Raw genomic sequence first — 17,010 nt, 5'->3', positions numbered from 1 at the left:
TGGATCGCACGGCGAGACGCATTGTCAGTATCACCCAATAGTCGCACGCAAAGGTGTGTCCATGCTTACCCGCACGAAGCGCCGACACCACTCTGCCGCCACCGTCGCAGTTTTTCGTACCCATCTCATACACTAAAAGGCCAAAGAGACTAGTATGGGCATACGTATTCAAATACAGAGTTACGTAAACAGGCAGAATTTCTATAGAGTAGCTTCAAGAACACTCTTCTGAGCTGCAGTCGACAACGCCTATACAAGAGACAACAAATGTCTGGCGCAGTTATTAGATCGGTTACTGCTGCTGCAGTGGCAGATTACCAAGATCTGAGTGAGTTTCAACGTGGAGTAATAGTCGGTGCACGAGCGGTGGGACACAGCATCTCCGAGGAAGCGACGAAGTGGGGATTTTTATTAAAAATGAAATTCCTCCAGCTGTACTTAAGATTTTATATTTACTTCGCTACTAGTTTCGACGTACTGTCAACGCCATCTTCAGGCCCGTACACTTTGATGAAATCAGTTGTATGTGGCTCAGTATAGTAGTCCGTGGTGAGACCAACACGTGCTCCACATAGATGGCGGGCAATAAAAATCATACCACCTATGCCCCACATTCATACAGTTTAAATATGGATCGTTTGTGCGTCCTCTTGTGAACCGAGAGTGCAACAGCCTCTGCATCCTCAGCATCCGCCGAATTTCGTTATTAAACCACGGTGGGTCTTTTCCAACCTTTATCCAGTTACTTGGCCCGTAACTGTCCAGATCATGATTTACAATTTGCTTAAAGTTTCATCATAATTCCTCTACGTCCATCTTACTGGAACTAAGTGATGTCAGTTCACTGTCTAAGTGAGATGCTAACGACTGCTTATCTGCCCTATCTAGCAGCAACACTGTCCTAGCCTCCTCTACTGATTTATTACCTTTCGTAACCATAGTTGCTATAATGACATCATGATCGCTAATCCCCGTTTCTTCATCGACATTGACGACAAGGTCTGGCCTATTTGTAGGTACAAGATCTGAGATATTTCCATTGCGTGTGGGCTGCCGAGCTAGCTGCTCCGGACAATTTTCAGAAATCGTTTTCCAAAGTATTTCACATGACTGTATGTGCCTGTATCCCCTTGCAATGACTCCAAAGACATCCCAGTCTACACTCGGTTGTTTGAAGTAGCCTTAAATTAGAATTGAATGAAGGCATTTCCGCGCCACTGACAGTAGAGTTTCTTTGAATAACTCTAGAACTGTTACAGCGGATAGGATGGCCGGTAAAAACATTCCACAATTAACTTGGTTTTACCCACACCTGTTACACGCGACCAGATGGCTTCACTATCACACTCAACTTCGACCTCAATAAACATTTTTTTCAGTTACAATGAACACTCCCCATCCTATGGCCTCTAATCTGTCTTTCCGATATACGTCCCACAATTCGCTAAGTATTTCAGAGCTTTCCACTTCACGTTTCATCCAGCTCTCGGTCCCAAGAATGATTTGAGTACGATAACTTTCCTACAGGGCAGTAAATTCGGGAACTTTTTTCCGAATACATTGACAGTTGGCTGATACAGTTTTGACAGTCGAAGTGTCTTTACTCTGAACGCCATCTGGCTTCCCTTGCTGGCGAGTGTTCATCAGAGTACCTCAAACTACCGTCTAGCCTAAAAGATCCTCATGTGCCCTTCACATTCAGGGCAGCTTTACCTCTTAGGTGTGTTGAAACAGTTGTCACATAAAGAGGCTTGAACAGGGTGCTCTAGGGCTGAAGCCAGATAACTTAAAATACGCTTCTTTATCCTGAAACGCTGTTCCTGGAAATAGACACAGTAATTGATTAGTGAATGAAACTACTGTTACATATTGTAATACTTACATAGCTTCATATTCTTTTCGTGGCACATGACCACATGTGCAGATTGGATGATAAAGTGATGATTGCCTTCTACGTCGGCCTTCTACATTTCCTTAAATTTTCTAATTTTCCGGTAAGTTCTTGATTTCTTGTAAAGTGACTGGGAGAAATCATATAACCTTTATTTTCTGTATAACGCATATTAATTCGAGGCATTCCAAATAACGTTCCTGTGTTATTTTTTTTCCTTTTCAAAATATTCGTAACCATGTCTCCTCATTTATTTCATTTCAAATTTGAGGCATCACCAGAAGAGCCCAAATTTCCTACAATTTTTTCAGTACTTCAAGTCGTGGTATACCTGGGCTGAAATAATCCCTGTAAAAATTTCGTACAAGAAGAACTAGCTGATAGCCGAATGTGTCCGTTTCCGTAACACTGCGAATGTAAGCTTACTTGATATTCGTCGAGTGGAACAAATGTAGTCTGAAGATACACTCTGTTCCAGTGGAGATATTCCTCGTTTGCAGTTCATTAATTCCGGCTGAATCGGCGCAGTGAAACAGCTTAAAAGGTTCTCTTACGGTCAGAGAGCAGTCAGAACATGGCTCGTTAAGGTCACAGGGTCGGTAGCCGGCCCTTTAATTAAGATGAACTTCCGGCCGGCATCCGAAACGTTACGGAGCCGCGGCTTCGCCAGTCGCATGCCGAGCAGTTTAAACTTGGCCGCTGTGATTGCTGCTTTGAGCCCTCGCCGCTTATGTAAATGTTTGACGTAAAAATTTCTGTCTTCTTAACCCAACTGGTGGGGCTTACTTTCAATTATGTCTCTCTCACTCGGCGTGTTTGGGTGGTGTGTGTGCGAGAGCGCGCCCGTGACATCCAAACGCGGGAGAGACGAGCGCTGCGACATAACATTCTTAATTAAATTGCGAACTCCAAGCGGCAGATATCGCCGGAGACGTTCTCCGGAAGTTAGCTCCCGAGGGAATTTATTTTAATCCGCTGTCCCTTTGCTTTACACGGGGATATTCACTGGTAATAAACTAGAAAAAATTTTAAGACTCTTTACATTTTATGTTCTATTATGAAGCATGAATGTTCATCAAGCGTTAAATTTCTACCATCCATTACGCCATGCCATCACAGAAAATTTCAATAATTATCAAGACTACTCGTAAAAATCTCGTTATTGGGTTCAGTATCACTTCACCACCACCCACACTTTTATCGAAAATCGAATGTAGGCAATTTAATTCTGCATTTGTGATAGTCCTAGAGTGAATCATCGAGGTACTATTGTAACATAAGATGATACTAAAAAAGACGAAACTGAAAATAATTTACTGACAGAAAAATCAATCCTTCCAACGCAAATTTTTAGAGGGATATCTAGATCCGAATATTATGTTCTCTGATGGTATCCTTTTGATACACATTGATCCTATGTGATCTGAGGCTTTCTCGGCGAATGTGCTGTATCCAAGGTTCTCGGGTGTCCAGCCGGATCCGATCGTCTAAGTTCCACGATATTTCGCCGGATAACCGTTCCGCCATCATCAGGTGGTGCTGATGGAATGATCTGTCTGCCTGCTGCTCCTTTTATGACTTCCTCACTGTGAGGAGGTTCGGTTGGAAGTTTGTGGCCTGTTGGCCTTTACTCCCCTGGGAATCTTGACGAATCTTCTTTCTGTACTGGTAGGTATTTCTGGACTGGCAAGGAGTGCCGGTGACCTATTTCTTGGGCTTGTCGATATGACGATTTTTCTTCTTCTTCTTACTTGTTGCTGAGGGCTCTCCCTCGGTTGGGATATTGTGCAAAATGCATCCCGCTTTATCGTATTCTCCGTTGACCAGAGCGATGATGATACAGCGCATTTGCCACTCTGTGAAGATAGGGTAAGAGTCAATCAGATTGAACTCCTCCCTAGAAAGACCAAGAAGGCATTCTGGATACCCAAGTGGGCGATGTGGAAGTTGAGGTTTAGGATGGTTAGGTGGAACGAAAGGATAAGTGTTGTCGTGGTGGGGGTACGTACCATCGCGAAGCGATGCAGCGATCTTCTGCGTTACAGCACTTGCACTGTACATATCTGGAAGCGGGAGGAATGGGACTTCTTCCCACTCTTCTTCTTGCGCTGCTGCTTCGGTGTCCGTCTTGGGCTGTGTTGCCTCCCCTTCGGCAGGCACGTCGGTCTGCGCGGCCACCGTCGCGAACGCTTTCTCACATGGAGGAGTCGTCTGGGTGGCGGTGTCTGTTGTGGCGGAAGCTTCTTTGGCTGAGCGAAGCTCCTGCGTCAGCTCGGCAATCTGACGCCGAGCCGCGCCCAGTTCCGCCAGCATGGCCGCCCTCTCCTCCGCCATGGCGGATTTGAAGGCGTACATGGCTTCTTCTACGGCGTCGTTAAGGCGCCTGGTGACGACGTCTTCTGTGCAAGTGACCACCTCTTCGTGTGTGGTGCTCACTTGCTTCTGCGTCTTCTTCTCCGGTCCGCACCAGTTTCTTCTGTAGGCGCAGGAACAGGCGTTGGCCGCGTGTGCGCCGCCGCAGTTGGCGCAGGTGCAGGCGACGTCCTTCTGCTTCTTGCAGTCACGTGTGTCGTGTGCTTGCGCACACTTCAAGCACGCGACTGCTCCGCTGCAGTGCTTGGCGACGTGGCCAAGATTTTGGCAGCGAAAGCACTGCGCTGCAGTCTTCCTCTTCTTCTTCCCGGACGTTCCTGCTAGCGTGAGCAGCAACTCCGCCAAGGCAGCAGCTTTGCGTCCCCTTCCGCATCCCGACATCTCGAGTAGCAACAGCGACAATCAGCTTATGCGTTACTCACCGCAGCGTGAGCGGGAATGATATACAAAGTGATATCTCCTTGTACAACAATATATTTAGTTAACACAACAGACATCTTGCACCAAACATTCAACTTCTCATCTGCATTAATCCTCCTGCGATTCCTTGTGTAGAGTGAAAACGGCTTGTCTGTTGTAACCACACATGTTCCATAATTCCTGTTAGGTATAACTCCAACTGCAAAAGTGCGATAAGAAATAATGTCTCTTTCATTGTAGGCCTCCAATCCTTCAAGAGGTTTACCTGTACCTCTCAGACTTATCTGTCTGCGCTGTGTCCGTGGTATTTATGTCCACGGGGTCCCGAGTCGTACCCCGGCGCGGGCGGCCGGCGGGGCGCCGCGTGGTGGGAGGAGTGGGGGTAGCTGCAGCCTCGCCCGGTCGTAGGCGCAGTCCATCCCCGTCCGCCGTGGCGGAAGGATCTCGCGTCCGCTCGCGCCGTTGCTCTTTGATGGTGTTTAATAATGGTTTCCAGGCCTTGCTAAGTTGAAACCCGGTGTCCCTGTTGATGTTATCTGTTACTCAAATTTCTATGGCCTCCTTGTAGATACTGTCCCAGTAGGAAATACAAATTGACTAAACAACTCTCTACGATAACGTTTAATGCTCGAATTAGCTAAAGGAATTCGGACCAGAGCGCTCAGAACACAACTGGACGCTCACTGGCTGTCGGAGTATGCGTGACGTAGGTGCGCAGAACAAGCCTAAGCTCGACCGCCATCGTTCGTGACTGCAACTGTAGCACACATCTTCTTCAGTACCGGGATCCAGATGTCACTCAGTTTCACAACCTCCTCCTGCCTATTGAAACCACTAGTGTGTTTAACAATCTCTATTGCCTCCCTGTATAAGTGTTTCGTGGTATCCTTTTGTGGCTGTCAGTATTTGAGTTCGATCAAAATGAGTATGGTGGTCTCCTGGTAGCAAAGTACGTTCATTAACAGTTGATTTGTCAATCTCCCCTCTTCTATTGTTGCTTTTGTGCTCTTCTGGTCGTTTTTTGATCGTTCTTCCTGTAGTACGCACGTACACATTCTATACGGAACCATATATTCCTGTATTTTGCAGGGGTTTGCGAGTATTCTTGTCCACTTTCAGGTGACCCTATAACTTCCGGGTGGGGCGCGATGTTCCGTTTCTTCAAGATTTTTTCTATCCAGTCACTGACGTCCTTAATGAAAGGCAGGAAAACTTTCGATTTCACGGGCGCTTGTCCGTCGCTGTCGTTTTTGTATGGGTGTCAAAAGTTCTTTTACCTCAGCGGACGAATAGCAATCCTTGAGCTATACGCTGGTGATATATTTTAATGCCGGATTAATTAGTTTTGGTTCTTATATTATTCTTGATCCATCCGCCAATGTTGCTTTGTTGTCTCGCATATATTGCGGGTGGTGGTTCGAATACCGGTGTATGTAACGCTCTGAGTGCGTGGGTTTTCGGTAAATTGTGTGGCCTGAGCTACCACCGTCTTTCTTGAAAACTAGCAGATCAAGAAAATTTAATCTTATATTTGCCTCCCCTTCCATGGTAAACTGAATTTTCGGACTAATCCCATTGAGATGCTTGTGAAAACAACGTAGTCCCTCTCTGTCACGCCTCCACAAAATGAGGAACCAAATATTCGGTTTTTTGTTGTTGTTGTTGTTGGCATTTTACAACGCCTGCTCCTCGAATCATTCAGTAAAAAACTACGTTATCGCTGGGCTTACGGGGCTCCCCAAAGCCACACCATCCGTCCGTTCATAGAACTCATCGTTCCATTTGAAGTACGTGGTTGTGAGGCAATATTTAAACACATGCCTCCGTAAGTTAAGAACAGCATTACGAAAGTATGTGGGCCGATCTGACTCCAATATCAAGAATTTGGTGCATTTTATCGGTAAATTAAACGGCAGAATGGTCCAACCGGAGCACATTTAGTTATTTTTGATGTGGTATCGCTGTTTACTATGGTTTCCCAAAATCAGGCGTTGCAACAGCTGAATCGGATTTTCCCTGCCCATGTTGCGGAGCTGTTTAAATATTGGCTTACGGCCAAGTATTTCAAGTTGAACGAAAGGTTCTGTGAACAGACGCATGGCGTGGCTGTGGAAGCCTCTTAAGCCCAGTTATAGCAAACTTCGTCATGGAAAAAATTCAAGGTGCATGCATTGGAAAATGCCAAAAAAAAAAGAAAAGAAAAGTATTCGCTTCCACATTTTGTGAAATCATGGCGGAGAGGAACTAGATCGTTTTCACAAGCATCTCAACGGGATTAATCCGAAGAGTCAGTCTACCATGGAGGAGGAGGCAGGCGGAAGATTAAATTTTCTTGACGTGCTGGTTTTGAAAAAAGAAGATGGTTGCTTAGGCTACACTGTTCACCGAAAAACCACGCACACAGAGCGTTACTTATGCTGCAGTGAAGCCGTAATGAAGTATTGTAGTTCTTTGCATACTGATGCGAAAGGCCATTCGTTGTGATAAACTCATCCACTTTCGAAAAAATAAAATCCAGTTGTATATCACATCGCCATCTTGCAGCAGGATACTTGGCGTTATGTTGCCGTTCTAGGGATGAACTCCGTCAAGTAACGATAACTCTGCTGGTTTATGTCACATGAAAGGGATTAACTTCTACAGTTTGCTACGGTCGCAGGTTCGAATCCTGCCTCGGGCATGGATGTATGTGATGTCCTTAGGTTAGTTAGGTTTAAGTAGTTCTAAGTTCTAGGGGACTGATGACCTCAGAAGTTAAGTCCCACAGTGCTCAGAGCCATGTGAACCATTTTTTTCTACAGTTTGACCAAAACGGCAAAGAATCGTTTTCTCAGGGGTGTCGGGAGGGACTTTTCAGTGGTCCTACTGGTTTGTTTTCCGGAACCGATCCAGTCTCTGCAGATTTTAACTCACATTTTTATCATGTGATTGGTGGGCTTCTGAAAATGGCACTATTAGCCGGCAAACAAATTGATCTTGCTTCCACCTATCTTCGAAGCTAATGATATTTGTTTACTTTATTTTAAAGATGCTAATATAATATTACTCGTATAACTGCTTCTTGATAACTTAATGGTTATTCCACAATTCTGACAATTACACTATTCTGCCACAATACATAGTTTTTGTGTCAGTTGCATTTTCGTGGGATAATGAGAAATTTTTTCGTTTATTGTATCAAACACATAGCTCACATTTGGCGTACAGTGCTTTTTAAGGCCCGCATCTCGTGGTCGTGCGGTAGCGTTCTCGCTTCCCACGCCCGGGTTCCCGGGTTCGATTCCCGGCGGGGTCAGGGATTTTCTCTGCCTCGTGATGGCTGGGTGTTGTGTGCTGTCCTTAGGTTAGTTAGGTTTAAGTAGTTCTAAGTTCTAGGGGACTTATGACCACAGCAGTTGAGTCCCATAGTGCTCAGAGCCATTTTTAGTGCTTTTTAATTCTGTGCCCTTCCGACTTTAAATATAATTTCAAGCGCTTCTATTCAGTTAAATAAACTTATTTTGCTATTCAAACTGAGCAGAAGCTAAAATTACAACATAAACTGGATGCAAAAGGTAGCTGCAGCAACATGGTATTTCATTCTGTAACCTTTCCAAAGTTCATCCGCGTTTCGTATCACAATGAGAACCATTTTTATATAAAAATATCTCTTGACATGGTCAGTGTTAGGTATTCAAAGGAACTTAAGGTTTCGAGAAGTGCCTCCGTTTCCTTTGCAGGAGTGTACTGTACTTAATGTGCACTGTGCGCTGTTTCCTACATACAGAGGCAACAGTAACGATTAGAAAGCTTTTCATCGTACTGTAATCAGTGTGTTTGAAAATTCCCGTTACAGACTTCTAGGACTTGTAGAAGGGACTTAGTTCATGATATTTTGAACAGGAACTCATATCCGGAAGCGTACCATTTCCATTCTATGACGGTTATAATGCAGATATTTAATTCATACACTTCTTCCTGAGGAAGTGAATTATGCGTAACGCGGTACGTAACAATTCGATAATGATGATGTTTGGTTAGTGGGACGCTAAACTTCGCTGTCATCAGCGCCCGTCCACAGTCCCAATTTTTTCACAGTCCAAATTTTTACGCAGTCCAAACGAGACGCCGTCACGAGTGGTGGTAATTATGATGAAATGATGAGGACAACACAAGCACCGAGTCCCCGGGCAGAGAAAATCCCAAACCCGGCCGTGAATCTAACCCAGGACCAGAGGCAGCAACTCTAGCCACTAGACCACGAGCCGCGGACGTAACAATTCGAACCGTAACATAACGAAACATCAATTTATCACTTAAGGACATTCGTTTATGTTTTTAGATTATTCCAAAACAAAATTGAACCTAGCATACTGTGCGTACAGAAAAATACTGAGCCACTACACCAGCGACTCGATGTGTCGACCACCAACGTGGTTGCAGACATTTTACAAACTAAACATGTTCTGTTACACACGCACCATCCCACCTGGTGTCTCTTCAGTGGCCAGTGAAGCGGACTGAACTCAGGCCATCAGATCTTCCTCTGTTTCTACAGGAGGCTCGTAAATTAAGCTCTGCATACGACCCAACAAGAAGTAGTCCATAGGAGCCAAATTCGGCGCCCGCGGGGGCCACCGGGTTGGACCTCCTCGGTCTATTCATCTTTCACCATGTGTGCTGAGATGTCTCCGAACAGCGTGTGAGGAGTGAAGTGGTGCTCCACACGCTGAAACCATATTTCCTCTCGGACAGTCAGTGGCACAGCTTCCAACAACGGGTCAATACGTTCTGAAGGAACATTATGTATGCAGGACCAGTTAGCTGGAGTGGAAGCAGACGTGAACGCGTTACGCACCTGAACTGAAACCGTCCCAGAACGGACACGGTTCTTTTGCGGACGTGGGCTGCTACTCAAAGTATTTTGAACTCACTCCCCTCTACAAGTCTTAGAAGTTTGTAACGGTAATTTCCGAACACCCTGCATAGCTACAAGCCTATATTACAGCGCGTCAGACTTGAATTAAGAGTCACCGTTTGGAGTCTCCAAATCGTCCTCTGGATATGGATTCAAATGGAATCATATCCTGCTGGTCTAGGTAAAAGACAAGTTTTGAAGCGTATTTAATTTATTTTGGGAATGCATATGTAGGAAAAGAAAAGAGGTAGGCCATTGCCGAAATTTGTCTTTGTTATACGCCGGCCCCTTCATGCGACCACATTGTTACATTTCCAGATATACGAGAAGCATGCAAACCGTACAAGAAAATGGCCAATCTCAGCAGACATCATGCGTATACTGTGTAACACTCTATCTAGCCTCGATAACTCCTGCGGTGTGGTAAGGAAGGAAGTTCACTAGTTTTTCCCAGGAATGCCATATCCAGATGACGTTACTCATTGACGACTGCTTCCCGTAGAGGTACTAAAGACCAGTATTGTTGATTTCCACGTGTCACTCACTGTTCCAGATAGTTCCAGACTTTTTCTGTAGTACTGAGGTAGGGTGATTCAAAGAGCAAGTGGAGGCGCGATAATGGTTTGAGAACTCACCAAACCAGGAACGTATTCATGCAGCTAGGAGAGCAGGTTTATCTCTGCCCCGGAAGACGGATGTTCCCACGGCGTACTCGTCGTGAAAATGGAGAAGCAAGTAGTAGTAATAGGTTCGTTTATCCGTAGATCTCTTTTACAAACGTATTGGACGTATCTTCGTATTATAATTTAAGAACATCAAAAATGAAATGTAGAATAAGTTTCTCTTATTTCCGTCAATAATTTAAGAACATCAAAAATGAAGTGTAGAATAAGTTTCTCTTATTTCCGCCAATGACCACAAAACATCCGGTCTTTATACTATCGGTTTCCTTCAGCAGTGACCATCTCAACATCTGTATTATAACATGTCCTAATATAGTAAAGCCACAGTGGCGTCGTCACCAAATATAAGCAGCATCAGCTTAACATCGTCGTACATATTTAAAATATGACTGGGCCACAGTACCGGCGGAGTCATACTATCAGTTCCTATTGTGTTATCTAAGTATTCCTTCAAAGTATGCAGTATGATTCTTAATCAGGTTCAAAAACTCACGAAGCGACGTAGATAATTCTGAGACAAGTAATGTAATATTAGATGCATGGTATCACCAATGTCGGGAAATACCCCAAAAGTGGAGGACAAATGTTGAACATCTGACGTCACCAGATGACGTAACTCTCCGCACGTGCAACGGTTGGATTCTCGACCCTATCTCCCACCATCTGCATCCCCGCATGTCTTATGTTACATTACTTGCTTCCGTGTCATCTTCGTCGCTTGGGGTTTCTTAAACATTAGTAAGAATTACCACGTAGAATGTTTCGGTTAACAGATACTTTTTAGCTCCCTTTTGAAATATATTTATTTTAGCAATTACTTGAATCTTCTTTCGTAATTTCTTGTAGAGCTTTATTCCTTGGTAGAAAACGCTGTTTTCCGTTATATGTTTATTCTTTCCTGGTTCCTTCTACAACATGATCCATGGTCGTGGACAGAGCTGTTTGTGCAGAAACTACCAATGTCATTTCTTTTTGGTAAAAATCTCCAGTGATTTAACAGATTTTTACAATGAGCTCGACTACTATTTTTGGTTATTTTTCTTACGACTGTTCTCCACAGTTTGGTAATTGTATTCATATTCCGTGTATTTCATCCTGAGAGCAGAATGCCGTAACTAAGTATTGAGTGTGTGTATGGATAACATGTTGAATAAAAGACACTGTTATACACTGATGACAGGAATGTAAGGGCGTAACATGCTGATGAAACTCTGTTTGCGACTATCTTTGTGTTTTCACACCTATTCATCTGACAATCACCCCTAGAACTTTTTCATATGTTACTCTATCTGCACAGGTGCAGTCTACACTACTGGCCATTAAAATTGCTACACCAAGGAGAAATGCAGATGATAATCGGGTATTCATTGGACAAATATATTATACTAGAACTAACATGTGATTACATTTTTACGCAGTTTGGGTGCGTAGATCCCGAGAAATCAGTACCCAGAACAACCACCTCTGGCCGTAATAACGGCCTTGATACGCCTGGGCATTGAGTCAAACAGACCTTGGATGGCGTGTACAGGTACACCTGCCCATGCAGCTTCAGCACGATACCACAGTTCATCAAGAGTAGTGACTGGCGTATTGTGACGAGCCAGTTTCTCGGCCACCAATGACCAGACGTTTTCAATTCGTGAGAGATCTGGAGAATGTGCTGGCCCGGGCAGCAGTTGAACATTTTCTGCATCCAGAAAGGCCCGTACAGTACCTGCAACATGCGGTCGTGCATTATCCTGCTGAAATGTAGGGTTTCGCAGGGATCGAATGAAGGGTAGAGCCACGGGTCGTAACACTGCTGAACTGTAACGTCCACTTTTCAAAGTGCCGTCAATTCGAACAAGAGGGACCGAGACGTGTAACCAATGGCACCCCATACCATCACGACGGGTGATACGCCAGTATGGCGATGACGAATACACGCTTCCAATGTGCGTTCACCGCGATACCGCCAAACACGGATGTGACCATCATGATGCTGTAAACAGAACCTGGATTCATCCGAAAAAATGACATTCTGCCATTCGTGCACTCAGGTTTGTCTTTGAGTACACCATCGCAGGCACTCCTGTCTGTGATGCAGGGTCAAGGGTAACCGCAGCCATGGTCTCCGAGCTGATAGTCCATGCTGCTGCAAACGTTGTCGAACTGTTCGTGTAGATGGTTGTTGTCCTGCAAACGTCCCCGTCTGTTGACTCAGGGATCGAGACGTGGCTGCACGATCCGTTACATCCATGCGGATAAGATGCCTGTCATCTCGACTGCTAGTGATACGAGGGCGTTGGGATCCAGCACGGCGTTCCGTATTACCGTCCTGAACCTACTGATTCCATGTTCTGCTAACAGTCATTGGATCTCGACCAACGCGAGCAGCAATGTCGCGACACGATAAACCGCAATCGCGATAGGCTACAATCCGACCTTTATCAAAGTCGGAAACGTGATGGTAGGCATTTCTCCTCCTTACACGAGGCATCACAACAACGTTTCACCAGGCAACTGCTGTTTGTGTATGAGAAATCGATTGGAAGCTTTCCTCATGTCAGCACGTTGTAGGTGTCGCCACCGGCGCCAACCTTGTGTGAATGCTCTGAAAAGCTAATCATTTGCATTTCACAGCATCTTCTTCCTGTCAGTTAAATTTTGCGTCTGTAGCACGTCATCTTCGAGGTGTAGCAATTTTAATGCTCAGTAGTGCAATTTAATTTAATAGTGTCGTTTTAGCTCTTAAAACTGAAAGTCAAAGCTTTTGTTGCCTTTATGTCACTTTATTGCTTACTGATCAGTTGCAAACTTCCTTGTGGCTTTCATTTGCTTCCTTCGTAAGGAGTTCTCTTGTTTGATTTAAGTTATTATAATACTGTTGTCATCAGCAAAGAGAATTTTCTGCTGATGACGAACACCAGTGGGAAAGTCATTGATGTACGAGGCGTGTCCGTAAAGTAAGGTCTCCAAACGCTGGACCCGTGGGAAACACTTTTAAAAGAGATCCGGCAACTCTGGCTTGTAGTTTGGCTTTTCCCCTTCAAATCCCCATCAACCCCAGCCCGCTGTCACAGCTCAGTCTTGACAGGGGAGTCGTGCGCTATGGAGCTCCTAATTCCTGCACACGGCAGGTGCGAGTTGCGTACAGTGATCCATTTTTTGAGTGCCAAGGGCACAACCCTTATTGACATGCATCGTCTTACATGTGAAGTCTATGAGCCACAGGGTGTGGACGTCAAAAACGGGTGAAAGTGAGTGAGAGGGTTCAAGGATGGATGTACACATGAGAAGCGTTCTGGTCGGCATTTGATTTCGTCGGAACCATTGTAAAATTGGAAAAAGAAATGCTTGAAGACTTGAGTGTGACAGTTCCTGATCTGTGCGTACAGATCCCTGAAGTGAATAAGAGCATGGCTGACGAGATTTTGTGCGATGGGTCTCCCCAAAATGCTCGCCGAAAGACCATAAACGGCAGCGTGTTGAAGTGGCCTGTGGAATCTTGGAGCGCTATGCAGAACAGGGCGAGGAAGTTTTTGATTCAGTTGTTACTGGCGGCGAAACGTGGGTACACTACATGACGCCTGAAACTAAGGAGAAGTGTCGTCAGTGGCGGCATTCGAATTCACCGAAGCCGAGAGAGTTCAGACAAACATTGTCTGCCAGCAAAGTGATGGCCAGTGTGCTGAAGGACAGAAAAGGTGTTTTGCTGTGCTAGTTTATACCTACTGGCACAACAGTAATCGCTGCCCGCCACTGTGAGACTTCAAAACAACCTTGTTGTGCCTTTCGAAATCGAAACTCCTTTTTTATGTGAAAAAAAGTTGGAGAACAATATTGGTCCTAAATTCTACTTTTACGAACTCCTTTATTAATGTATTTTGGCTCTGACAATAGTTTTATTACAACTGTAGACTTTAAACAAAGAGCCACTTAATGACCAAATATCTGAAGTAAACACCTTCATCAATGCACTCGGGAACCGAAACAAGTACGTTGAAGTCATAGTACGAAAAACGCCGGCAAATCACTACAGAAGTAAGTCCGGCATGAACTGCAGAGATCGGTTGGTAGCCCTGCACCCGGGGAGACGCGTGAGTTTTGTGCTGCCGTACAGATAAGTGATTTAGACTGTAATAAAACTCAGTTTTGTTCAGGAAACTAGTTTAATATGCGTCTTTAGTGTGTTTTGCAAGCTTACTATTAAATGTTTCACTTCTTTTTGCGTATTATTCCAGAAAACGCGAAAGGAACATAAAGTAGGGTTTCTATCGTATTCTTGCACACATTTTAGCGCAGTAAAATTTATAGAATCTCATTTAATTGTTCTGTTCCGTTCCAGCAAGTTAAGAAAAGCGTATCACTTTGTTGTTTAACTCTTATTTTGCAAAACACGGCGTATCTGGAAACTTTGCACATACTGTAGTAGCTTTGTTTACATGCATTTGCGACTAGGCCTAATATTTGTAACCGTGTTTTTCTTCTTTTTTCGGTAATCTAACTTATTGTTGCTAAAGTAAGTTTGTTTACATACGATTGAGACTAGACCTAATCTTTCGTAAATGTGTTTTCTTGTTTTCCAGTAATTTCATTTGATTTATTTACGCTAAAGTAAGATTTTTACCATGAGTGAAAAGTGCCTGACGTGCCGTAGAATTGTTAGCTCCAAGGATTGGTGTAATGGCTGCAGTAGTTTTTTTCCATTGGGGTGACTGTAGCGGCGTGGGAAATGGGGAAGAGGATCAGACTCATCAGTGGTTCTGTAGGATATGCAGTAGAGATAGGAAAATAGTGGAACAGGAGGGGAAAATTGCTGCCCTTCAGGCACAGTTAGAACAGACTAGGGAAGATCTGAACAGATTAAGGAGGGAGAAGGGTAAATAGAGGTGGGAAGTGGCATCAGGTAACAGGAGGAACAGACCTAGAACTTTGTCAGACAGCTTTGTGGTGAATGGGAAGAATACATTTGACCTGTTGCTTCAGTCAGAAACTGATGAGCCGCAAACAGAGGTAGGTGTAAAGAAGGCACAACAAACTTTCAGTAGAAAATTGAATACGATGGTAGGGAAGTCAGCAAAGAGAAAGAAAGTTTTGTTGTTAGGTAGTTCACATGCCAGAGGCTTAGGCCAACTTTCGCAGGAGCAGTTAGGATCAGAATACCAGGTCACAACTTTTTTTAACCTATTGCTGGTCTGGGTCAGGTGATGACAGAGGATTTATGTTCACTCTGTAAAGATTTTACCAAGGAAGACACCGTGGTTATTGTGGGTGAGCCGGGCAATAGTATTGACAAAGATCCTGGGTACAATACAGATTGTGACCTGGCAAAGATTGCATCAGCAACGAGACGTACCAATGTTGAGTTTATGTCTCTTCTGAGACGCCATGACTGACCTCATTTACATTCTTCTGTCAGGAGAGTTAATTTGGAGTTGTAACAGCTACTTGAGTCGGGTACAAGGTCACATATTGGTTTGGTTCCTGTTGATTTTCTCAGTAGGTGGGATTATACTAGACATGGCCTGCACCTCAACAGGAAAGGGAAGGGTAAACTGGCTGGGCTAATAGCAGGAAATGTAAGGGGGGAGGCACTGCCACGAGTGGTAATATACCAGTGGTCATACGTGTTGGAGCAGCACCTTTTTTCGGATACGTAGGGCAGAACTAAGTCAGGTCCTGAGAGAAGTAAAGATTGAAACAAACCTTCAGTTCGAGAAAGAAATCAAACAGCATAATCCTGGCACAATGGATCAGCGAACACAGGAGTTGGTTAAAAATTTACAGCAATCAGCAGAAATTTTATTTCCACTCCATTTCATCTCGGTAAATGTGAAATGCCAACTATCTTTAGTGCATCAAAATATTCGAGGACTTAGAAGTAAAATTAATGAACTACTTATGTGCATTGATGAATTAGAGTCATCGAACGCAGTTGATATAATCTGCCTCTCTGAACATCATGTGACCACTGGTATAGATATGTTAAACCTTACAGAATTTAAGTTAGCCTCTTACTTCTGAAGACAAAATATGGAGAAAGGAGGAGTTGCCACATTTGTTAAAACAGTTTTAAATTGAAGAATATTGACATTAATCAGTTTTGCTTAGAGCAGTCCTTAGAAGCATGTGCAACAGAGATAGAATTTCATAATAGGTCCTTTATGATAGCAGCTTCAGGAAAATGCACCCTGTTTATCAACGGTCTTAAAAATTTATTATCTCATTTAAAATAAAAAAAGAACTAGTGGTTGCTGGTGATTTTAATATAGATGTCCTGAAAAACACTGTCAGTGAACAGTTACTGAAATCAGTTACATTGTCATTCAATTTAATTTCTACTGTAAATTTCCCAACTAGGGTATACAAATCTTCTAAGACTGCCATTGATAATATATTTATAGACAATTCTAGGAAACTAAGCCACATTACAAAACCAGTAGTTAATGGGCTATCTGGCCATGACATGCAACACCTAACATTACATTTCCATTACAAAACCAGTAGTTAATGGGCTATCTGGTCATGACATTTTGAAAATTATCAGTGTAAAACATCTATCAGAAGTGAGTACATAAGGCCAATTAAACAGTAAAAAACTGAGAAATTTAGAAGATTACTCAAAGAAATTAATTGAACAGATGTTTGCAGCATCCAAGACACAATTGGAAAATACAAAACCTTCATTAATAAAGCTAGTACCTTATTTGGAAATTGTTTTCCTCTGAAGGTAACTCAAATTAAGCAGAAGTCTAATAAGA

This window comes from Schistocerca serialis, chromosome 2 (genome assembly GCF_023864345.2).
Source record: "Schistocerca serialis cubense isolate TAMUIC-IGC-003099 chromosome 2, iqSchSeri2.2, whole genome shotgun sequence".
NCBI classification, from domain to species: domain Eukaryota; kingdom Metazoa; phylum Arthropoda; class Insecta; order Orthoptera; family Acrididae; genus Schistocerca; species Schistocerca serialis.
Note: the sequence above shows the minus strand (reverse complement) of the source record.